We start from the raw sequence: 27,498 nt of genomic DNA, 5'->3' as shown, positions 1-27,498 counted from the left end.
ACGTGTCTTTCATTCCTTATACTTTGTTAATTCAGTATATTTCAATCGTAGACTTCCTCTATATGATTTCCTTCTGTCATTGATTCCTCTTCATTTTATAAAGTACCCAACCATCATTTCACTGCTTTTCAAAATACTCCGCAATATGTTTCTTCGTTTCTTTACCATCAGCTCCAATAGCTTTTCATCTGATATCTTATCCGTCGAACTAATTTTTAACATCCTTCTATAGCATCACGTTTCTAAAGTTTTTTTTCTCTCATTTACACACATCCATACAACACCACATTTCATGCCTATGCTTTCATCCAATTTCACCTGCTCTAATCGTTTCTTTAAAACTGTAAAAAAATATATATAATTGCTCAACATGTTTAGCCAAAGCGTATACCTTACCATCGTTCAAATTGAAAGTACGTGTCTCATAAAATTTGTTATTTTAAGTTGGTGGGCATAAAGACCCTTCCTCCTCTAGTTAGTAGGATATGTGACTTGCATTTAGTAGTCTCTCTCTCTCCTAGATGGCAGTGTAATACATAGCAGTATCCCGCCTTATCTGAATTTGGCGGTTAGTCTTATCCTATGTGCTGTTCATTCTGAGAGTTTCATGTTGGTGTGTCTCATAGATTAGCTATTTTAAATCGGTGAGTACAAGTAACCCCTCCCCCACCGTTGGTAGGAGATCTTACTGACATTTAGAATTGCCACTCCTATAGAGCGTCCCACCCTTAGATTGCAGTACAGGAGTAAATGGCAATGCTTTTCCTTATGCCCATTGTTGCCAAACTTAGCCTGAATTTTAGAAATAGTTTATTTTACTAGGTATGAATAAATTATTGTAGAACGTTGTATTCTCTATCAAATAATCTGTTTTTCTCACATCGAGAAGAATTTTCAAGTATTGAAATACATTGAAAGAGTGAAATTTTGCTAATGGCAAATTCTAACGTCGCGTTAAATATATATCACGTCATAAGTTCGGAACTCTAAGAGATACAACATTGAAACTTATACAGCTATTAACACCATATTTGGTGCCAATGTTGGAAAAGTCTGCATTCAAATAAACTTTTTGAATTTTAAAATAAAAAATAAAATGTAAGAGAAAGTGCGTATACTATTGCAATGCAATATCTAAAAAGTTGACTAGTGGGAAACTTTTTTATTTTTCAGGTTAGATGGGGGTGCAAAGCGAGAAAAATATTGAGAAAGGATTGAAGTTATTTTTAAAACAAATTGCAGGTCGATATCTTTCTTTATTTAGGTTTTATGACTTAGTGTTAAGAGTCAACTTTCCAAAGCGCGCGCATTTGACCAGAAAAAAGGCAGTGACAAATCTTGCCAATGTTATTTTCCTTATAATGTTTGTTTTAAAGTTACTGATGTAGAGTATTGTGCTATACCGATGAGTGTTTACTGTTGATGCTATGCGAGCACGAATCTACTGCTTAACGGAAGCATATTCGCAAAATCGAATCCTGGACCTCACCTACGATAAACATTGCGTCAACTCCACTCAATCTTAAGTTCCACTACTTACTTTGCTTGTTTTCCTTGAGTTGCACGCACGCAAGCACGTATATATATATATATATATATATATATATATATATATATATATAATATGACAAATATCTATTAATAATAAATCTCCTCATTCCTGATGATAAAAAGCAATTAGTTTTGTAATTGATTCATTATGGTTCGCATGTAGTCCTTAATGCTGTTTCAGATGCTGACAATTTTGACAATAAAAGTTAGTTTCGTTTGCAATTCCACTTCTCTTATTTACTTTGAATACACAGATGAAAATGACAAAAGCGTTCATAACAAATAACTTTATGAGCTCACAAAGCAGAATGAAAGGCCTCTTTATTCTCTCCCCCCCCCCCCCAATGCTTCTTTAGGAAGCAGGGTTTGATAATTCTGTTTGGTTTTGTTTCCTCGCCCAATGATTTGTATCTTGTTGGCTGTCATATGTGATTTAAAGTCACAACTTGCGCGTTTGTTTAGAACGGATTTAATGGGGTTTATTTTCATTCTTCTTCTGTTTCCAGACTGATATTGTGTGTCTGAGGTGATAGAAGTGAGTATAGAAACTAGGAGGTTCAGTTCCTATTCACCATTGCATATGTCATCATCATCATCATCATCATCATATTTTATTGGCAGACCACTTGCTGCAACTCAGAAGCTTCCATGATCCACGGTCTTCGGTATTAACTTCTTCGTCTTCACGCATGATTTTTCTATTTTGATATCGTCCAGTAATTGTAGTCTCTTTTCGTCCCCTCCCTCTTTTTCCTGCCACCATACCCTCTAGCACGTCCTTCATGATACAGTCTTAAACATCGGAAGTGGGGAAAAGCCGCCTTCACAATATACTTTATTATGTAACATGTTTGACAAACGGAATTGGATTAGCGGATATTTTGCGTACACAGACGAATGAGCGTTCTCGTACGTCACATTTTCTAGTCACTTATCACTATCACCCTACTCGTTTTCACTCTTATCCAACTTCAGTAGCAGTATCTTACCCATTGCTATTCCTTAGTTTTCCGCACAATCGGTGCAGGAAATTTCTGTTTAGAAGTATTTAGCCTGCCATTTATTTCAATCATATGTTTTCTATTCGTTTCATATGTTCTCTCGATTTCGTATTGCTTCCATCAAAATTTTATTGCAACAATTTATAAACCATCATTAAAAAAAAAAAAAAAAAAACTTCTAACACACAATTGCTAGACTGTTATTTCGTACCCTCCAATTCGCCGTTCTAAATGAATTTGCGCGATTGGAATGACAGAAGAGTTGAAAATATATGAATTTAAGAAGGATTTATTTACAGACTCATCACTCTTTCTTTCTTGTTCTTTCTTCGAAAAAAAAAACATACGGCGGAAGAAATGTGGCAACAGCGCGCTCCATTTACACTGTACTGCAATCTAAGAGTGGGACGCTCTATAGATGGGAGCATAATACATAGCTGTTAGTTTCATCCTATGTAGTGTTCACTTCAATCTCTGTAGATTTTTGCGAGAGTTTCAAATTAGTTTCTTTTGCGAGATATATTTAATCTTAACAGATGGGCACAAAATACCCTCCCTTTGTAGTCCGCGTTACAAAAAAAAAAAAAAAAAAAATCTAGGTTGTGCGGGGGTTAATGGAAAGTTAAGCAGGTTTGTACATGAGATTCTGCCCGAAAATTTTGTTTTGCCTTCTTGTGCAACACCACGACTATGAAGCACGGGATAAAGTATTCATAAGATATAAGAACTCCACCTGGGCTTCTATCAAGTCCAGTTCGTGTGTACACAGATACAAATAAACCATCACAGTATATACCGTTCCTCACCATGTTATCTCGCCTAAGAAACGGTAGATTACAAGAACAACTTATCAGCCTCGGCACCTGAGATTCAGGTATGATCTGTTGAATAATGGTGATTCACATGTCTATATTTTCATATAAGCTCAGTGGTGATAAGCGACGCGAAACTACTCATAACAAAAGAAAAACGCCACATGTCATGTGGGCATGTTGGCTCGGCGGTAAAGGGTTTACCTCTGGTACATGGGTTCCATGTTCGATTCCCGGTCAATTAACTTTCCGGTGGACGACATCGTGTCAATCAGTTTTCTCGAGCTACTATCGTTTCCTTCAACATTTTCATTCGACCACTTCCATCATCATTCACTTGCCTTAATCATCGTCTCCCTTAACCTAAAGGCCATAATTGTGGGACATAAAACTGAAAGATTTTTTCAAATATCTTCAGAAATATTCATTCTTAATTGTAATCAAGCTAACATCCCAGCCACGTTAGTCTACTGTTTTATATCGAATTCAAGCAGTATCTGGTCTGGTCAGTACTTGAATAGATGAGAGGAGATAAACCCAGAGGCATTGGTATTGCGGCGCAAACCTAGCTTCGTCAAAACAACCGGAGAACTACTTTAAAAATTAGGTAACTGGAAATTAAAAGTAGTCTTCTCGAGTACAAGACTAAAGATATGTATACCAAACATTCCACTAATTTGAAATAGCCGTCTTTTCTTTCTAAGCATTCCGAAGCTTCCTTCCAATGAATTTAATTGTTTAATTTTAATGTAGAAAATAGCATGGATATATATATATAACACTAACATTTCAGTACATATTACAATGAATAAGGAAGTGACAACTTTCCTCCCTAAAGAATGATTGTCATAACTTTTATTTCTTTTTAGAAGTAACAAGTGGTCAGCTGGTCACTAGACGTGTCAGTGTTGGTTTTGAAAATGGAATAGTCAGGTTGGCAGGCAGACTCGTGGACACTTGAAATGCCGGAACGCAAAGGAATGCGTCCTTGAGCATAGTTTCCTTTCGAGAGATTTTCGAGTACGTAGTCAGGGCATGCCTGCATCCAATGGTATCCTCTGCCAAGCCCCAACCATCCAGAGCAAAACGACTCACCGTCGCTTAAAAATCAATACTCCAGCTCCTCACTGGAAACTGGAATCAAGTCGGCGTGTGACCTCTCATGGGCGGATTCTTGGTGGCACGTACATGCAATGAACCAAGGATTTATTATTATTATTATTATTATTATTATTATTATTATTATTATTATTATTATTATTATTATTATTATTATTATTATTATTATTATTATTGCATCCGAATAACATTGCAACCCGTTATTGTGATTGCCTCAGAGCTCATGTATCATTACAGAGCGTGTGCGAGTAGTTATGACACACTATATCAGTTTTAATGTAGACGCAGTTACACAAAATTATAAATTGTTCAGGTACAGTCATGTGTAAATAAACATGAAATCCCATTTTTTTTCTTTTAGAAGTTTTCTACTTGTAATAATTTTGGTGCATAGTCGTGTTAAATAGAACTTGAACGAGACGAATGCAGAAGAACTTAGAATTAAGTGTATACGATTTCTGAAGAGAAACGGTTCAACATTATACTTCCCTTCCTTTCATAAACAAATTTATAGTCTATTGTCTTAATTTTTCTTTATTATTTAGAACTACAACTAATCTAGTTTGCAAACCTCCTCGGTTCGCGAGCAATTGGGTTCAAAAACGAGTTTTGTGAACATTTTTTTTCCTCAGTTTACGAACAATATTTAGGGAACGCACATACGCACACACATACACCCTTGTATTGACAATTTCACACATCTAATAATGCTTTTGCACATTTATCCTAAACATTATATGTTAAGAGTTTTGTGTTCAAAACATACTTTTTAACACTCATTTCTCTAAATTTAATTTAGTGTAACTTATTTATTTTTAAAAATAACAATGATTTTTTCACTATATATTCTTCGTGGCAGAGAAAGCTCTTTTATATATACTAATAATAATAAAGTAGTTGTTCTGTGGCAAGAGCTGGCTATTGTATTTACGTTAATTTCAACAGGATAAATAACTCACATTTTCGAACATAGGATATTGCAGTAGATCTTATGCACTTTTAAGCCATGGCTTTTAGAATAACGAATACGGATGATTAATGAAAATGAAAGATTATGAAAAGATTGGGAGAGCAGCAATGTAGCAGGAAACGGGAGTACCTCGAGGAAATCAGTAGACACGATGTTATTCACCCCAAATTTGTATGACCTTGTGTGCAACTAGGGAACCTTAGCACCAGAGATGGGCTGTTTACTACTAAGCCACCTGTTTCCCCCAGTAAACTCTTACTGATATGGTATTGGTTTACTTCTAATTTGGATTAGAATCAAAAGAGAAACACTTCTCACCAACAATGAGAGCTCTGAAATTGAGTCATTGTATCCATCAAGTTTTACATATGTCATACATAATTTTAATTACATTATACAAAAAATAAATGATTGAAAAAGGTTATGTAATGCAGTAATAATAAGAAATCGAATTCGACAGTGGATTGAAATACACCTCATTTCATGTTTGCTATAGACCTACACCTATTAAGGAAATGAATTTTTGATAGTGTCCGTCCATATAAGTTTGCAGCACTCCATTCAACGGGTCCTTAATTTTGACTTGATGACCTTTAGAAAATACTGAATTGGGATCTTATGGCTAGCGGAAAGCATGTTTTTATCTTCTTGAAATATGATCTACAGATTTTATACTTATTCCAGTTATGTTTTTATTTGTTTACTAAACAAATTTCCAGGTACATCTTGCGAATCATAGAATTATCATAGAATCATAAAATCGTTAATGATCACCAAGAACCATAACAAAACAGGGAACGAATTAAACCTCGAATTATATTTACAGGATACGTACAATTTGACATTCAAATGGAGAAACTAATGAAACTACCTAAGAGTTTTTGGTTACAGCCAGTTACGCAGTTATAATGTTTTGGTGGAAAAGGTTCAAGGTCTGGAGGGTCCAAAACTACAAACCATCTATGTAGTATTGAACAAATATTATTCTACCCCGAAAAAACGATAAGTAGAACGTATTGAAAAATACTTCGACTTATATTTTCAGAAAAATCTAAAACTAGATTGTTTCTATAAGATAAACTCTAGAGATGAAATGTTACAACAAATTTTCATCTCTACATCTGTCATTTCCCCTGTTAAACTAATATAGTTTTGTTGGGAAACTGAAAAAAATGTATGTTGCGTTAGGAAGATTGTAGGAGGTCTGAACCTAATGTACCCCTTCCTGGGTCGCCCCTAGTTGCAGGTTTAAATCAAACCTGCTGATTGCTAAGCATAATCACTACCCGGTTTTCATTGCATAGATGTGAGTTAGTTGGTCACTAGCGACTTTGTAATACTATATTATACATATACTCATAAATACAATGGATGAGAATTAAAAAGAGTTGGCAAATAAGAGGAAACGTACAAGGAGGTGAAATCTAAGGAAATTCAAGGAAACAAGGGAATATTGCGATGACACTAGAAAGTAAGAATTGGAAGGTAATCTGCGAGAGAAGTTTTAGGAAGATAGAAAGAATATGCTGAGAATTTATATGAGACGAGAAATAGATCGCATAGCCTAGATGTTGAAGTAGACGAAGTAGGCGAGGATGATAAAGGATTTAGTATTCTTCAGGATGAGTTTGGAAATGATATATCCGAGATTAGGAATTGAAAGACAACTCGGATAGATAATATGTCAATCGAATTCATTTAAAAATATAGGAGACAAGGGCAAGAAAGAATTGACCTGCAATGAAATATATGAAACAGGAGAGCGGTCAAAAGATTTCCTGAACACGATCATGATACTGCAAGATCATACTTTAAGAAGTCAAACCCAAAGAGATGTCAGGATTAGAGAATTATTAGTGTTATATCTCATGTAGAAAAAATTTTGCTTCTAATTCTAAACAGAAAGTTGTATGAAAGAACAAAGGAAAAAATTGAAGAGAAACAGTTCGGGGTTAGGAGAGGTAAGGATACAAGAGATACAATTAGAATATTAAGTGAGATTTATAGAAAAAGCGAAATTGGGGCATGTGGTATTTGGTTGCATAGAAAAAGCTTTTGACCGCGAGAATTGGTAATTGTTGTTGAAAGTTCTAAAGAAGGTTGGCTTGGAATGGCAAGATCGAAGACTCCTAAGAAACTTATATATGAACCAACAAGTAAGTATTAGAATATGGAAAGAAATTATAGAAAAGAGAGCAATTGGAAGAAGACTTAAGCAGGGATACTGTCCGTCGCCTATATTATTTAATATCTATCTAGAAGAGTTAGTGGAAAGGAGCCTACATAATGAAGACGGCATTTTAGTACAAGGTAAAATGATTAGATGTATATGTTTTGCAAATGATGCAACGCTTGTTGTTTAATCTGAAGAGAAAATCAATAAGCAGTTAAAAACTTGAGGAAAGGCCGTGAAGAATATGGGATGAAAATAAATGTGAGAAAAATAAAATCCATGATGATTGGAACGAAGCAGTCGGTGTCAAATATAGACGTAGGAGGGGAGAAAATAGAACAGGTGAATAGTTTTCGATACGTGCGTACCACTACTACTGATGATATGCAGTGTGAACCTAAAATAAAAACAAGAATAGGAATGGCGAAATAAGTCTTTAGGAGGAAGAACATACTATTTGGTGGAACCTTGAATAAGCAGTTAAAGAAAAGACTCATAAAATGCTTCGTTCTTCGTGTGAAGTATTGCACTGTATGGGTCATAGACATTACGCAAAAATGATGAAACATGATTGAAATATGGATATGGACAAAAATAGAGGGAACTACCTGGGTCGAGTTAGAAATAGTGGGAAAGAAAGAACAGTTTAGCTATTATTAAGAAGAGGAAGAGAAACTATTTAGGACATTGGCTAAGAAGGAACTGTATCATGAGGAACGTGCTAGAGGGTATAGTGGTAGGATACAGAGGGAGAGGCGAGGAGACTATCAAAAACAGAATTGTCGTGTGAGACGACAAAGAAGTTAGCAGAAGACCGTGGAACATGGAAGCTCCTCAGCTGCGGTAAGTGACCTGCCAATAATGGCAGAATATCTATGATAATGATGTTGTTGATGATGATGATGATTATTATCGTTATTATGAACCAAGCAAGGAAGTCTAAACCTTAAAAGAAAGTTTTCGGAGTTAAATTCATAACTAACTCAATAACAGTTTTGTTTTTAAATTTTAAACAGAGAATCAAATCATTTTATAATCCACGAATAATTTATGAATTTCAAATGTATTTGCCTCTTTTACTGTTTCTATCAGTACACAGAATTGATGTATGAAAACTGCATGAAGCATACCAGTCAATTTGTTGATCTGGCAGTCGCAGTAGTACAGTGGTAGTAAACTCATATCTAATGCGATTTGAATAGAGAGTTTAATCTGTTGCAAATCTGTGTGGACTTAGTGGTAGATATATTGCTTTTTGTGTTGTATTTTCATATTCCAATAATAATTCAATGATCCCGCACATTGGTTGAATTAATGAGTAATTATAACATTTGTATTTTATCCTTCTCTCGATTAGTGTATATTAAAATATACAAACGTTGTGTGAAACCATAAATAATAAACTAGATATGCACATATGCATTGGTAAAAATACTTATTTCAATTAGTGAAATACGAAAACAGCTCCTGCACTTCGAAATACATTATACATACAATGTAAGTAAATATATTATGCCATCATTATTGTGTGGAATATTTGATAAAAGTGGACACGAACACTCTTATATTCCTTTAGTTAAAAACGTTTCAACGAATGTATCAACAACAAATAGAAACTTATGTGCTGTATACAAAATTATTTTCTCTTTACATTAAGGGTAAATAAGAACCAATTGGCTTGTTCCAAAGGAAATAGTGAACTTGTACACATATGTATGTATGCGATTATCATCATTTTGCTTTTCGATACTGGCGCGAATCCCGGGGAATGAGGGAACATATCCCCACCAATCTTGAAACTGGGGGAGACTGTTTCCCCCAATTTCAAATGTGCTTTTTTGGGGATAAATGTGATTTGTGTATGATTGCCACAAAGAAAAATGAGATGAAATTGATGTTCGCCAAAAATAAACCTCAAATCTGCCTGCATCCCAATGTTGAAGACAACTCTGCTCCTCTGATTCTCAGCAGCATTGTTTTTCAACTTCGTAAATATTTGAAACATCGCTTAAAAAAACGGGAATGATCCTACCCGTCCCCTTCAATGTTGAAGACAGATTTGTGCCGCTGCTTGTCGACATTACAGTAAATGCATTATATTGGTGGTTATTAATCTTGAAGTTACGAATTCCAAGTGAAATTATGTGGGTCAGTCAGAAAGTTAGTTTCACTGTTTAAGAAAAAAGCAGGATAGAAATTTTACAATAACTGGATTTGTATCGCAAAGTTTCGTTCACAATCACTTTTAAAAGTAATTACCTTCTTTACTTAAGCATTTGTCGAGGCGTGATGCAAGCTTCTCTATGCCTTCTGCAAAGAAATCTCGTCCAATGGCCGATAACCACGCGAGCTTTCACCTTGTCATTCGAGAGGTATCGTCGTTTTGATAGTTGGCCTTTCATTTGTACACACACATGTAAGTCACACGGTGAAAGGTTTGGGCTATAAGGAGGGTGGTGATCTTCCCTCGCGTTTAGCGTCATCAATATCTGTACGGGGGGCCGCGGTGGCTCAGTGGTAGAGCGTTCACCTCTGGTGCATGGGGTCCCGGGTTCAAACCCTGCTCCCGCCAAGTGAACTTTGTGGTGGACAAACACCGTGTGCGTGGGTTTTCTAGGGGTTCTCCCGTTTCCTCCCACTTTCTTCATTCCACCATTTCATTCATTTCTCATAATCACCGTCTCCTTTAGCCTAACCGGCATAACCGTGGGACGTAAAACTCAAAGATTTCATTTCATTTTCATTTCAATATCTGTACGTCCATTCTCAAACATGTTGCACCACTTCGCGATAGCTTGACATGACGTTGCATTTTCACCATACACTTCATGCAACTGTCGATAAATTTTAGTGCAGTTACACCTTTTCGTCCACCAAAAACGAATCATGGCACGCATTTCCAATTTGGATGCCATTTGCAGCTGTCTATACATGTTTCCGACTGATTATCAGAACACCTCCATATGCCTCGTGAAGCCGCTACCTCAAACGATTCAGCCACATGGCTACATGTCTACAATTTCCTCAAGATAACCTTTGACCGAAAATATTTATGAAAGAGTGAAACTAACCTCCTGATTGACCCTGTATTATTCGATTTCAAACAAGGGTTCGTTTCTCCGGATGAAATCTTTTGGTTTTGATAAGTTGTTCGATTCTGATTTTTGTCTTTCTTATTTGATCTCTACAAACAATCATTGCACCCCTTTCTTTCGATCGAATCCTTTAGTTCCTGAGCAATTCTGAGTTCACCATTGGTCTCCAATATGATTACTGCTTTCAGCTAAACTAGTAAAACAACATTTTTAAAGATTAGATTAGATTTTACATTAGATTGGGTAATCATTCTGTTGACCATATTGCATGGGCATTTGTACAAAATGGTTTAAAACTCGTGAGTACATAAACTGATAACCACTTGTAGAGTTGGTTATGGTAGAGAATGGAAAAGTAAGGAAAAGTATAGAAGGATGGATTGTTATGTTTCGAGACTTGTCCAGAAAGTTCAAGCTCTATCTGATTTAGAGCTTTTCTTAAGAATGTGCACAAAAAGGGCAAAACTAAGAAGAAGAATTTGGCTTTTTCTAGATATGCACAGTATGTTAATTATATGGTTCTTTGTCATACAAGTCTCGTTCTTCTAAAGTAATGTATTGCCCCCTTCCACTAATATCAAACCATCAATTAGGTCTACTTGTTCGTCGTTTTGTTCTGTCATTCAGTTCCATCAACCGAATCCACTGAGTCAATCCGTCAACTAAACTGAGTGAAACCATCTTTTTATTCTCTTAAATGAATCCATGATTTTTAATTCTCTTTATTTAATCCATCGTTTTATTTTTGTCAAGGTCACTCCAGTTCCGTTCAGAGATTCGACCTTTTCATTCCAATGAAGAATTCGTTCTTTCAGAATTCGTTCCAGAGTTACACATCACTATCCTTATAGTGCTATTAGGTGTTATTAAAATAACTTGTGACTTACATTAATTATCATGTATCGGAAACTGTCAAATGATCCTTTAATTCACTTCACGTAGAGGTGAGCAAGTATAATGGAAAAGCGTCTGCCCCGTCTGAGAAGGTGATTTTACATAAAGGTTTGTATGCATGTGTCAACTACACTGCATTTCTAGATATTGCTTGGTTTAAAGCATACTCAATGCTGAAGATCGTCTGGAGTCAGTCCATCTTTCAATAATACACCAGCGACGGACTTGTATCTGTAATACCACTAAACGATTACATACTATTTATTATACTTTTGCTAAATCCTTCTGGACATTAGACGTGTTATAAAGGTAACCATGGAGTTCTGTCGCTTTTTATGAAGGTCTGTGTTCAATTGACCCTCACACTTTGAGTTGAATGTGAATGGAGAAAAGGTGAAGATCAGTTATTGGTGTGGGTATATCCAACATACTACCTGGTTGTGGCATTTCAGTTACACTGTGAACATGCGCAAGGACAGAGCGAACATGAGACCTCCGCGTGTGCTGTGCGAGTTCAAACTGGAGTCAAACGTCACTGCAGCGGGGCGGAAGGTATATCAGGCCCTTGGTGAGAGTGTCATGACTAAGCGGACATTGCAACGGTGGTTTAACAAGTTTAAGGACAGTGACGAACCTTTCGACGGATCACGTGTCGGAAGACCAATACATGTACAGAATGAAGATCTTCAGGCAACAATTGAGGCGAACAGTGGCAAGTCATGTGAGTAGCTGGGACTACAAATCAGTATGAGTGGAAAAACCATTTGGCAGTACCTCCATCAGCTTGGAAAGCACTACGAGTTAGGTCGATGGGTTCTACATGATTTGACTCCGACCAGAAGGCAATGCGAGTAGACACCTGTGTTTCTTTGGTGTCTCATCTGAGGAAGGAGACATTTCTGGACAGGGTGTTGACATGTGATGAGAAGTGGGTCCTACACAAAATTTCACGGCGCCGACATTATTATTTAGCATCTCATGAACCGTTTCAAAACAGTCGAAACCAGCACTGCACCAGAAGAAGGTCCTGTGGGTTTGGTGGATTGCTCGAGCCACCGTGCATCGGGAGCTGAAACCAGCTGGTCAGAGAATCAATACAACTATGTACTGTCAGCAGTCTAGTCGTGTTAAAGAAAGACATAACATTCTGGAGCCCACTTTAGAATCGCAAAGGGGCCCAAATGATACAGGACAGCGACAAGCCCCACGTGACTAGAATGATCCGGGACACCATTCTACGCCTTTTATGGGAAACACTATTGCTTCTGTCATACTCCCAGAACGTTGCACTATTCGACTTTCACGTGTTCTAATCCTTAGATAGTCACCTTGGAAGACAACAGTTCAAATCAGTAGTTGAGGTGCAAAATGCAGTTTATACTTTCTTCGTTTCATAGTCCGCCAAGTTCTAACGCGATGGAATCCATGGCCTTCCAGAACGTTGGCAGAGGATCTTCCATGCTGAAGGGAACTATTTTTGATCTTTCAGGTACGTCTTATGTACCATATCGATGTTCAAAGGTAGTTGGTGAAAAAAGAGACAACTTTTTTGGTTACCTTTATAAAATGACTACTATAAAATACAAAAAAAATCTCAATTATCGTGGGTTTTCTTACGATCAAATATACCACAAAAATTCAGTCTGTATTTGTTGGAATAAATAATGCGTGTAGAATGAGCTATCGTTGCCATGGATGTTTCAAATGTAAGCCTATCTGCCTTTATGTTGTTTAATTCTTTATTTTGTGTTCCCTTTCCTCTTCTATGTAACAACACTATAGGGAAGAGAGCGCCAACAGTTAAGTGTTGTCACGATAGAATTATAAAATAGACCAAAGTGATGGACTCTATAGATAACAAAATTGATTTACTTGCTTTCTAAGAACAGAAACAAATAAATTTGAAGAGAGTTCGTTCTGTATCAGGGGACCAAATATGGCTTCACTATCTGATAACCTGCTAACTCACTCTTCATTATAGTGGTGGTTGAAATTTTACACAACAAATGATACAATGCAAATACACATTTCTGAGATGGAAATTCGATATACAGTTTAAATGTGAATTTTATTTAGTACTAATATAGGAGTACCTTGATTATCGATGATCATGATTCGACGATCGATTTATTGTTCTTTATAATTTGATATTAAAAATCAAGTTTTTGTACTCCAAATTCGAATTACGGAAGCGAAACGTAGTTCAGTACATACGTAACCAAAATCGCACTTATTTTAAGCCTCCACTTTGAAGGTATCGCTCTCGTAGTAGTTCAGTTTTATCCGTCGGCGGGGTAACTGCTCATCTTTAACCGGCAGCTGTCCGCGTTTGCCTGAAATGCATGTGGAAATACATTCTTCTCATGTTCTTCTTAAAAAATAAGTTAACTGTAGATGTAACTTTGTGAACACATGTCCCATAAAGAAGTTATGAGCAATTTCTAAACTAGTTCTGTATATAATGTAATCTATACCAATGGTGTATTCAATTTAAGTAAATTAAAACTTCATTATTATGTTGTATTTATGTTTAGTGAGACAATTGGACAAGTGTGATGACCTTTCAAATCGTCGTTGAAATTATCAATTTGTTATATAGTAAATCTGTACATATTTGCTATATATATGGTTCAATTTTTGAAAAGTGTTTATTATAATTAAGACAAATCTTCAATTTGTACAAGTTGCTATAAAGAGTTCACTTACGAAATTTTGTGTTCCTAGTCCAAAATTTAGGGGTCTCCCCAAAATGATTTTTTCTTCATAGTAATTTTCAAACAGCTTACATGCAGATATACAACACTTTGATATGAAACAAATCACTACGTGCGTACAATTTTCTACGTTGTCTAGGTGCATAACTTCATTTTTACCTACTCTTACGGGAAATGGTATGTCAGTACAAAATTAGAAATGCAAAAATCTATGTTAAATGAATCTGCAGTGCAGGTAGCATCTAGAGATTAACATGTCACATTTATTACAATTTACTTTAAACAAACAAAGACTTCTGAACAGGTGGCATATCTTTACGATGCTTTGCAAGCAACTTTAGAAGGTACTGTTTCTGGGATTCATTCTTCGTTAAGCAATTGTTAAAATTAGTAACGAGAGCGATCGCACGCTTAGCAGTGTCGTTCACAACTGCCATGTCCTTAAGAGCATTCCTAAATTCCTGGTATGTAGCATCATCCTCCCATGTTCATAGGTCTATCGCTAGAAAGGTAAGAGACTTCTCTTCGGCATTTGGAAGTATCACATCGAAGATCCTTCTCGTTTTCTCTGTGGCGCAGTCATGGAGTGCTATCAGAGATAAGTTTTTCCTCTCCAACCTTTTGAGTTCTTTCCCTTTTGGCTTGTCCAATTTAGTCACATATTCCTCGTTTGTTAAAGAGTCTCGTTCGTTAAAAAAGGTAAGTCCCCCTAACTGCCCCGAGAAATACCACATATGTCTGTGAAGAGCATTTAAAGCCACTGGTCCGATCTGGCAGAAATGCTTCAAACTCTTTCATGATGTCAAAATCATTTTTGGAGCGTGAGCAGCGATCGATGCCTTATGCTAGTATAAACAGTACAAAAGAATGACGACGAGGCTGATGAATGTAACTTCCTTAAGTTCTTTCGTTAGTTTCAGCTGCTTCCGAGAGAAGAATATCTTTATCAGCTGCTTCCGAGAGAAGAATATCTTTATCAAATTAATAGCCTTTGCCATCCACTTGACATGGTGGAAAACGCCAGGGACTATAATGCGAATTCCACCTTCAGGTTGTTCACCCAAGAAAGCATATGAAAGAACCAGAAATTCTTTGTAATCGTCATTCGGATGTGCAGAAAATTCAATAATTGTATTTTTCAGGAAACTCAATTGTTTGGGATTTCAGATCTGATAGGTCCCATGATTCCGATAATCTTTCCCCTAGATCAGGATCACCGAGTGCAGGGAACCAATAATCGTGGTCGAGAGAATGCCATATCTCCTTGAACCGAGCAAACAGGAAGATGTTCGGGCCTGTCCAAGGATCATATTCGTACCTCAAGACGTCAGAGACAATGACTTCCAAAATGTGATGCCAGCAAGCCAATCAGAGGAGCTCCTTACCGAACATCTGTTGAATTTTGATGCAGGATCCCTTCAAAAGGCCGATATTCGATGCTATTGTGTCAAAGACAAGTCCCAACCCTTTGGGGATCCCATGGTACAATTTGTACCATAGTGGGTGTTTCATGGTACATTGCGTTATAACTCTCCTATTTGAGCTTTTTCGTCCGATTTTTTTTTTTTTTTTTTTTTAAGTCCAGAGGCATTGTAGCAGACATTACGTATGGTTTCACACCTTCCTGCGTCGAGACATAGAAGGTGATGACGTCATAAGTCTAAAATTTATATTTTCGTGTAATACTATTTGGGGGGGGGTATGTAAAGTATTTTTGGTGGGCTTATTTTTGAACGTAGAAGATTGAAATTTTGCACAAACATGCAGTCCACCGAGTAGTATTTACCAGATTTTTTTCAGAAATCTGCGTTAAAACAGGGAGTATAGAGGGTCAAAAAGTTAAAAAAGGAATATTTTTACCCAAAAATCCCGTTTTTCCACATTTTCCCGCCTTAGATACATGATGGAGACAAGTGTATGGTACCGCCTAAAACGCAGTTCTATTCTGAAGAGAATGATATGTGACACATGGCCCTAGGGTAATTAGGGAAGTGTCAGGGAATTTTTACCAAAATATACTTCTGTATAGGGGAATTTTGGACATTTTCGGTATTATTTTTTGCGGGCTTATTTTTGCACGTAGAAGATTAAAATTGTGCACAAACATTCAGTCCACCGCGTAGTATCTACCAGATTTTGTTTTCAGATTTCTCCGTTAAAATAGGGGGTATAGAGGGGCTAAACGTTGAAAAAGGGAAATTTTTACCAAAAAATCCCTTTTACGGGATTTTCCCACCTTAGATACATGATGAGGACAAGTGAATGGTACTGCCTGAAAGGCAGTTCTATTCTGAAGAGAATGATGGGCGAAACATGACCCTAGGTTAATTAGGGATGTCTCAGGGAATGTTTAAACATTTCCCTCTGTATACGGGAATATGGGACATTGTCGGTATATATATATATATATATATACATTTTTTTTTTGGCGGGCTTACTTTTGCACCTGGAAAATTGGAATTGTGCATAAACATTCAGCCCACGGAGTAGTATTTACCAGATTTTTTCAGATCTCTGCGTTAAAACAGGGAGGCTAAAATTTGAAAAAAAAAAGGATATTTAGACCCAAAAAATCCCGTTTTTCATCATTTTCCCGCCTTAGATACATGATGGAGACACGTGAGTCATACCGCCTGAAAGGCAGTTCTATTCTGAAGAGAATGATGGGCGAAACATGACCCTAGGGTAATTAGGGATGTCTCAGGAAATTTTTTACCTGAGATCATGGTGTTTTACGGTAATTTGGGGCATGGTGGGAATTCTTGATAAAATTTTTCCCGCCCTTGGTATTCAAGATAGAAACTTGAAATTTGGCACACACATTTAGTATACCAAGTACTTTTTATCAGATTGTTTTATATGGCTACGTTCGCACAGGGCCGCTCCAGAGGGGCCCAAAATGCAAGAAAAAAATTCTCCCTCCAAAATTTTCCTTTTGACATAATTGTTCCCGCTCCTGGTTAATGGTATGAGCATGCAAGTAATACCATTTGAAAGCCAGCTCTATTCTAAAGAAGATGAGGTATGAACCATGATCCTAGGATAAATAGTGACGATGCAGTAGCTGCTTGACCTAAAGTCTAAAAAATAGCCCAAAAAACCAGGTGCCGGAAAGGGTTAATCTGATCCTGCAAGCCACATTCTAGGATTGCCAAACAACAGACTTTGGCTTGAACTATACTTGTACTGTTAGGAATCTGCGGAACACCAATCAAGAACTTCTATGCCGTTTCCAGTTACTACTAAAGCAACCCTATGAACATTGCCACAATAGTGGGGATCAATGTGTGGCAGCATCTTTGCATACCAGTGAAGTGGAAGTGGAACAGCTGGAGGTATGTCACCACCAGGAATTACAGACAAGGCCCTCTTTCCTACTTCTTTCCTGTTTCTCCTCCGGTGGCGTCAAATGAAATTTGTTGAGAGTCAATGTTTAGACCTATTGATTTAGCCACGGTTCCAATAGTTGCCATTGCCTTCCGGTCGGATATATTAAAGCGGTCTAATACTGAAGTTTTTTTTGGGTCAAAAGTTAGTGCTGACTTCTAATTTCAAAGATCAACTAAAGTAAACGTTTTGGGGGAGTTATAAATTATGCTTAATCCAGTTCATATTTCACACACAGGTTCTCAATATCAAATGGAAGTGAGTCACAGTGTGTCTCGTTATGGAGCTGAAACTCTTCAAAAGACCATTACTGATTAACCACCCATATATATATTCTTTATTATTGCACTGAAATTAGTTATTTTTTTATATTTTGCTTAATTTCTATCTTTTATCGTAATTAATTAGATAACTACTAATGCATCATACATAAATTAGTATTTATATGCTGATGAGTTTTTCCTCTATCTAGATAATTAAACATTTGTTGGCGAAAGAGAGGAGGTGTCATTATTACGAAGTCTGACAAGTGGCATGTTACACAGAATATTCTCATTTTCCTAATTATTTACACTAATTGTTACGTCCGAACCTTCGGCCCTTTCAACAATATTCGCTAAAATCGTGCATAATTAAAACTTGTAGTTCTTTTCTTGCGTTAACTATAAACATCAAAGAACGTTCATCTGATGTGCCATCATTATCCATTTTCAAATAATTAATTAGATACAATGTAGCAAAGTTGGAATTTCATCGTCACAATAGTTTTAAATCTGGAAATTGTCTGCACGCTGTAGCGGTTTTAGTAAATTTATACTTCGAAAGAAAGAAATAAATGCACATAGAAACTATAGTGGTGGCTGAATGACGGAAAGCATGGAAATAGCTGTAAATTAATACTATATAATTTTAGTCCTCGTTTTATTATAACCAGTAACAAAATATATGAAACAACAACAAGTTAAATATAGAATATTCATAAAGTATTTTCCTTTGGCAGTAGTTCAATTTGAAATTTCACTTTACTAAAGTTTTTCTTTTTCATCAGTCCAATTAGCAGCCACTATAGGCTGCGTGAATTACCGACCCCGTAGCACATGTTCGAACACGTATTACAAAAGAATATTAAGTTGCCGAAAATCACTTTCATAGTGTTACTAGCACAAATATGAAACATATAGTAATAAGGTATTTTAAACATCAACAAATATAAGTAATAGAATGGAGGAAGAAGATATGTAAGTTTAAGTATATCATGGCACATATATGAAATGAAAAGTTACCTTGAAATTTTCTCTCTTCCTAATTTCAAGTAGCCAAACGTATTAGCCTAAAAATTAATATATACACATTTAACCAAACCTGTTTTCAATATTTTACATTTTCAAGTTAGTTTAGAACCGAAATAAGCGTCTTATTTTACATTTTCAACGGAGAGAGAAAGCCACCAAGCCTCAATGGAGAATTTTCAGTCAGCAATGTCTGACGTTCCTTCCGCATCGAGCAAGAAGGTTTCTTAGTTTCGAGAATTGCCACTAGAGGCGGTCGCATTACCAAGCAGGAGTAAGCGTCCTCATTCTATAACCAAATCTTGTACACTCTTTTCCTCTTACAATTAAATACAATTTTATCCATTTATATGTCGATTACGTTACAACGCTGGCGGCATCTATTGATATTAGGTAAGTAGGTAGCACTTATAACGACACCTATTAGCTTGATAGTGCAGTATTGGCACGTCAGACCAGGGGTAGAGCGCTCACCTGTAGTGTACGGGACTCAGGTTTCTTCACAGGCCTGTGTTTTTCTGGTGCTTAACTTCCTACCGTGGATTTTCTCGATTTATTTCAGTTTTCTCCAACATTCTGATTCCATCAATTCTTTCACTAATCATCCATCTCCTTTAACCTGAAAGGAATAAGCGTGTGATGAAAATTTCAAATGGTTTAATGAAGATAAAATGGTGGTGATTGAGAAAATATGAGGAAATGCAGTTAACAAATTTCGCGGACATGCAGTTATTTATCACAAACTTACGTGGGCTAGGACGACTCGCCTACAACTCCTGCATGCACCTTAATCTACCTTAGATCTTTATCTAAAATATATATTTAAGGACCTTATAATAATAAGAATGACATATATCAATATCCTTCTCATGAAACTTTTCAAGCCAATTCCGTGCATAAAAAAGTAAAAGAAGTTTTATAGAAATGCTATGTTTGTTTGTCAACCAATATTAGAACAGAAATGGGGATAGATAGCCAGAAATATATATATATATATATATATATATATATATATATATATATATATATATGAATTCAGCATGTTGCACTTCAGCCTTAGTCACCCCCTGAAATCGGAAATAGTAAAGGTATATAAATTATTTCGTGTTGCAATAATATAATCACATAAAGCAAAGCCTGTTAAAGGTAACGAGAATTTTTCTTTCACACGGAATCAGCGTCGAAAGAATAGATTTATTTTCATCCCTTCTATATGTATCGAGGTAAAACCGGAAATAAAGGATTTAACAACTTACGTTTCGGTATTAAGCCTCCATAATATGAAACGAATAAAAAAAAAGTAGATATTTTGTACAGATTTAGTTTTCCTAGAATTAACTCTGTCTCTCTTCTTATATTTATACTGAAATCGGAAGATGTAAATCTACACTTCTCATTTCTATATTAGGTTTCCAAATAGTATTTCCAATTTCTAGATCCGAAGTTTAATACTGGGAAATACGTACTTGCTGGTTTACCTTCTAGAATACATGTTTAAGCAATGTAACATATGGCTGTGTGTTCTTCCTTGCGGTTGTTATTTGTTTATATGAAAAGTTATATGTTATACTTAGGCAACAAAATTCACCAACTTCATCTCATTTTTTGCTGGTAACAAGTGTTATTTATTATTACGAAGTCATTTTTCAAGTAACGTTTGCTTTATTTGTGTATTTTCTTGTAATTTCTTGACCTTACATGTTTTATATTTCTCTTTAATAATAGTTTCTATCCACTTTCACAAGTTCTTACATCAGTGTTTGCCTCTTCTGCTTTTAAGACATTTGACTGTTAGAGATATAAACGGCAACATTGTGAATATTTTGTTGTAATCCTTAAGTAGATTTTGGGTAAAATTAAGCTAAATATACGTAGATACACACAGTCAGGGCCCATTTAAGAGCAGTGAGGGCCGGGGGTCTGAAGTCTGATAGGGGGTGAGTAGTAATGTGGGAAACAGGAGAACATTTAACAGTCACAAAAACATGAGTAACACTTAACTTTTGTACCTAGGTATACTCTAGTTTGTATAGCCTATCAGGTCGCATTTAAAAATGCAAATAATAGAAGGGAAAGCAACATATTGTAACTATAATAATAATAATAATAATAATAATAATAATAATAATAATAATAATAATAATGAGTAGGTAATAATAATAATATAAACTTACCTTATACTAGTTTCCGTGGACAGGAGGCAGGTCACATTACCGTTTCTATTGAGAATAACTCATCTTCCTTAATTTGTTCATTTTACTTACATACACATTAAAAGCAACTTTAATATAGTTTCTGGCATTTCACTTCCATTTCCATGAATAAATGTCTATTTGAGAAAAAAAATCTGGAACCACTAACTGCATGTTAAGCCAAACTAGTAATTGGGAATGTTAGACACAGACGAAGATCAGTAAACATATTTAGAAAAACTGGTTGCAAATCATTTTTATACATATATCTATATCTATCTATCTATATCTATATATATATATATATATAGAGAGAGAGAGAGAGAGATAGATAGATAGATAGATAGATAGATAGATAGATAGATGTATAATAATGGTCAAAATTATGATCCAAATATATAACTTGTGCAGTATTATCTTGTGCTTCAGGCTGCGTTTTCATCATATAACTAGAGAAATGAGTAATTTCATCTTTTATATTTTCATTTTCCACGTCCTCCTTGTAAACTACAATGAATTGTTGGACATCTTCATGAAGTATTTCCGTGCCTAATTTTGGAATAAAGTGGAAAATAGAACAGACGTGTTCAATTCTTCTTTTGATTACGACAAGAAGATTCGATAATAATGGTAAATGTCTCAACTTGGATTTTGTTCCTTCGCGTTAAATAAATGTCGTCATTACTGTCAGGAAACCTTTTGGTTTTGCTTCTTTCAGGTGCATCATTGCTATTGTTACATTTTCTGTATATGTCTGTAACACTTTTTCTTCAACTTTATCAAATTTGTCTCTTAGTGTGGATACAAAAGTTTCCAAACTTTTCATCAAATTAACTGCTGTTACAATAATGGCTCCAGGCTTTTGCAAATAGTTACTGATTTCATTAAATCTTGTTAATGTTCTGTGCTGAGTTGAATTTTCATTCAAGTTTACACCTAACTCGCTTATTTTTGTGTTAACATTTACACTATCACTTACAACGGCACTGTGATAACTGTTCCCGGCCTCCTTGTGATTTCTAACTATTTTACGTTTTATGTCTCGTTCATGCACTGGACTATTAGTATTTCGAGAAATCCTAGGTTCACATTCACTGTAACTATACAGAAATGGTGTTGGGCTTAGACTTTTGATCTGGTAAAGCTTCGTCACTACTAACTTTACGTTTTATGTCTCGTTCATGCACTGTACTATTAGTATTTCGAGAAATCCTAGGTTCACATTCACTGTAACCATATAGAAATGGTGTTGGGCTTAGACTTTTGATCTGGTAAAGCTTCGTCACTACTAACTCTCGAATCGAGTTTTGTAAAATAGTCTGTGAGTTTAGCACTTTTACTCAACTCTACCGTAACTTTTCACTGTTTTCAGTTTTCTTTTCACAGCCCCACTTCTTTTAGGGTTCCATATTTTCAATTCACTAGAAATTAACACACTATAAATAAATGCACGTTAGTTAACATCAACACACCTTTCGCAATAAGTATTAAAACACTACTACGAAAAAAGTTCTTGGTTGCAAGACATCACAAAATAAATTTTTGAAAAAGAGGAGGAGGCGATATTATTATCGCTCAAACGCGCTGGACAGCTGAAAAATCATAAACATATCGCTGACCTTTATAAAAGGCATTTCCACTTTTTTTAGAAAATATTAGATTGACAACTGATGTTTTAGGAGGATACTGAACAATAGAAATGCTCTTTTAGTTTCATTTGAAAGCAGACAAAAGACAACTAAAATCATGTAGTGTTTGACCAACAAATAAGCTATATCACAGCATAATACGAAGAATAAAGATTCTTTTTTGTTTTTTATGAAATTCCGAAAAAAAACTAATTTAATCTTAACCTGAAACCAAACAAAATTCAAAGAAAGCAAATTAAATAAAGAATAATTGAACTGATAATTCCTGTAAATACTTCTGCTTGTATGTTTATAACGTGCTAAAATTTTTGAAAGTCGATTAGAAAGGAATGTGTAGGAAATGTAATGTAAAGTTTCCAATTAAACAGGGCCCCTTTGAAGCTTGGGACCCGGGGCCTTCAGCCCCGTAGCTGCCCCTTAAACGGGCCCTGCATACAGTCATTGTAGAGAGTCTGAGTACTACTGATTTTTCAAAATTTTCCAAACAAATTACCCAGTATTCATACAAACACTGTTTATTAGCCTTGATTTGCAAAATAAATATTATCGATACATAAGGAAACGAAAACACACTGTTGTTTCCCATTGAGACATATTTATTGAAGAAGTTCTCGTTCATTGAAGTGGCGATCCTTACACTTGATAAGAGCTTTACAAATCCCAAGTATTTGTTTGATCAACTTATTCAACTTTTGCAAAGTAGCCTATACAACTTCAACAGTTTTTTAAACACCTTTCAGAGACCTTCAGTATTCATTGGCAAGTGTTTGTAGACTATCACGTAAAGTCCATCCCACAGGTGCTCGATGGGTGACAAATCCTGAGACTGTGGCGATTATTTCAATTTAGTGACGATGTCAGTTTCATCTTTTTCTGCAGGTAATTGCTGGATAACTTGGAAGAAAGTTTGGAATCATTATGTTGTTGTACTACAAAGTTATGGTTCAAATTCCCGTACCTAATAGGAATGTGTGCCTTACTTAAACCTCTCCATTATTATGTTGATTTAACTGATACCAACTTGATTGACTATGGATATTGCACATCGGGATGAAATTGCCTTTCGAAAGGGCGAAGCACAAACATCTGGCGTTGAGAACCGAAAAGTTGAAATTTACGTTCGTCAAGAGCGGAGTACCGTCTTCTATTGTTTATCGGTCCAGTATGTGTTACAGCACAATAGTACCTTTTTGTACTAATTCATGCTGGAATGAGTGGTTTCTTTGCTGCAACTACGTTCCCAAGACTATAAATCTAAAGGCTCTAGACCACTGTCCTATCATGTACCGATTAGGTCGGCACTTCTGTAGTTCTGTTGCTACTTTCGGAGCGATAAAAAACATCCCTTTGCATGCAGTTGTAATGTACTTACCCTTACAAGAACTTTATTTCTGGACGGCCAGAGTGTTTCCCTGCAATATTTACACCAGTTTGTGGCTGCCTTTCTAGAGTGCGATGCGTTGCCCAGACTGATATCTGCAAAAATTGAACAATGTTTTGCACAGAATAACACTCTTCTCTCAAAATAACAATTTGAACACGTGATTCGACACTAAGGTCCAGGGGTGGATCCAGGATGGACTTCTGTGGGGGGGTAGGGGTTGTAATACTTTTACTTAGAGTTACTTTTAAGAGCTCCAAACTCTGTGATGGTTTTATTTATATATAAAATAAGAAAGTTTCCTCTTCTGGAAAGGGAGGGGGGGCGGGGTGATCGCCCCGATTTCCCTTCCCTGCATCTGCCCCCTGCTTAGCTCACAGTTTTTCTTCCGCATGTTACAGAACTCGCACGTTCTTTACACTAATTCACGCGAGTGAAAGCAACACGATCGCATGGAACACTTTCGCACCCAACTTTACCTATATACGACATCAGTACAGACACAATTGCTCGTTGTAATTAACAAATAACTAATGATAAGGATTTGTACACACACCACTAGATATCATTAAAACGGTACTTCACCAGACCAAAGGTGATGTTAGTTGTTTGTTCGTTATTTATCTGCTTACTGCAAAGCAATTTTCCTCAATAAATGAGTGTTAATATGAACAGGATCATGCATTTTTGTATCCTTCTACAGGGTGGTTCGAAATAACACCGACAAAGTTTGGGAGGTGATTTTTGACACCAAGATAAGATGAAAAGTATAGAACAACTTGGGTGCACAAATGCTTCCTTTCGGTGATATAGGCTGCCAAAAATTAAAAACAATCAATTTTAAAGGTCCATATCTCCAATACTATGGGACCTACCGTAGTCGGGTCAATACTTTATTTAGAAACTAGTATATACCCTATCCAAATATCCAAGTTTCAGAATCCTTCGGTAGTTAAGCAAAATTTTTATAGAGGTAGTTAATGAGCACTTCAAATTATATGCCCGTATCCAATCTGCCTCTATAAAAATTGTTGCGGGAGGCATTTATGTACCCAATTTGGTCTATACTTTTCGTCTTATTTTGATGTCAGGAATCAAATTCCAAACGTTGTCGGTGTTATTTTGAAACACCCTGTATAAAGAACGTAGTTTTTTTGTTCACTAAGCACGACAAATTAATAAGGTTTTGTATAGACACAATGTCTTTCATTTGGGAAATTCTGAAAAAAGCATTAGTGTGCTCAGAGTTTGATAAACATACAACAATCGTGGTGGCTTCACGGTATTAGTGTAGTTTACATAATGCTCAGTAACCATCTATGGGTTATTAAACGATTTAAATTTTGCCTGGTAATTGTAAATAATCCATATCCACGAAGAAATTAAATGTCGACTAAAAGCAGGGAATTCGTGTTACTATTCGGTTCAAAATCTCTTGTCGTCGCGAATTCTGTCGAGGAATTTGAAGCTTAAAATATACAAAACGATAACCATGCCTGTTGTTTTGTATGGCTACGAAACATGGTCACTTACTCTGAGGGAAGAACATAGACTGAAAGTATTTGAGAACAAGATCCTGAGACGAATATTCGGACCCAAGAGGAACGGGAATGGGGAATGGCGGAAACTTCATAACGAGGAACTACATAATTTACACGGTTTACCCAACATTGTTAGGGTCGTCAAGTCTTGGAGGCTTAGGTGGGCGGGTCATGTAGCTAGAATGGAAGAAAGTAGAAACGCTTTCAAAGTCTTGACTGGAAGACCAATCGGAAAACGACCATTAGGAAGACCTAGGCGCAGATGGGAGGACAATATTAAGATGGATCTCGCAGAGATTGGAACACAAAGTAGAAACTGGATGCAGTTAGCTAAGGATAGAAGTGAATGGAGAGCTTTTGTGAACGCGGCATTGAACCTCCGGGTTCCATAGGCCATAGAGTTAGTTAGTTAATTGTAAATAATAGATTTGTTATTCTATTTAAGAATATTGTTTATTTATTTGATTGTTTGTATGTAAAAAAAATACGCTGTCAACCATCACATTTCATCTTTTGTTATTGATCTTCTACGGTTACACATACTCCTAGCAGTGACACTCATAGTTCTGAAAGTAATGCACATGCCGTTATAGCTACACATTTACTCCTTATACCATTTTCTAATTAACGTCTTACGTTTACACCAAATGAAATAGAAAATCAATTACAGTACTATGATAAATGAATTAATAGAATGAGTTGGTGGAAGTAAGTGTAATGTTATTCTCCAGATCCTATTACTTATTTCTTCATTAAGAAAATTCCCGATACAGTTTGTCGTCAGATACACCCCATAGATATTTCCATTACCCGATGTTCCTGGACAGGTATGAGACCTGTGAACATGTAGTGTCATATGGGATAATACAAGAATATTCCAGTACGAAAAACTATTTAAGTACAACTCTAATACAAGTAATGTTTAATTAAACGTGTTTTTTGAATGAGACAAAAACACAAGTAGAAAATTTAATTGGAAATTACAATTTGACAATTTTGACATTCCAAAAAGACAGAAAAATAGTGCTCTAGTATAGAAGTATATTAACTGACATATGCCAATGAATATTTGTGTAATGCTATTTCAAATTCAACGAGCGAGCGTTCAATCTTCTGAATTCATATAGTTTCAGGATTTTTCTACGTATACAGTAAATGTTTATTTTTTTTTCGTATTTTCTTCAAGGAGTGGAAGGGTTCATTAAAATCCGGATGTCTGTTCTTTAAGTTTGTTACTGGCGTAATGAATACAAATTTATTCAGCTATTATACACATATTATCATTAATCATATTTCTGAATCCATCTCCTTTTCTTCGAAGTCTTAATTTCCAGTTTCAGTGTCCTTTTGAATCATCAGGAAAGTTAATTTGTCATCTTTCCACTGTTTTATTGATGTAGTGTTTTCAACTAGGGAAGTGAGCTAGTTGCTAGTCACTTTGTCTAGCCAGAATATACATATGAGACAAAACAACTGAATTGAAACAATTATTTTGTTTTAAGCTTAACTTCAGTCTTGTCAGATGTGTTTGTGAACCAGCACATGCTATGTGACTGACCTTTCCATACGTATTTTGTAAGCTAAATTTAGTTCATTGTTGTTTACTGTTTAAAAGGAAATGAAGCTCAGTTCATTAGCATATGTAATTGTTTGGTGAAGCTATTTAGTAAGAATGCAAACTTGCACCCACATATTGTAACACAGTTCATGCGCTATCAACATTTTTGATC

General features: G+C 35.8%; 1 protein-coding gene across 1 annotated transcript in view; it reads left to right on the top strand.

Moving 5' to 3' along the window:
- The window catches only part of side-VII (sidestep VII transmembrane protein), a gene marked incomplete in the record, with an annotated part of 1,416,899 nt that overhangs the window by 1,224,978 nt on the left and 164,423 nt on the right, over window positions 1–27,498 (top strand).

Source organism: Thermobia domestica, chromosome 11 (assembly GCF_964235325.1).
Source record: "Thermobia domestica chromosome 11, izTheDome1.hap1.1, whole genome shotgun sequence".
In the NCBI taxonomy this organism is placed as follows: domain Eukaryota; kingdom Metazoa; phylum Arthropoda; class Insecta; order Zygentoma; family Lepismatidae; genus Thermobia; species Thermobia domestica.
The sequence above is the reverse complement of the archived record's forward strand: the minus strand, read 5'-3'. Positions and strand labels throughout refer to the sequence as shown.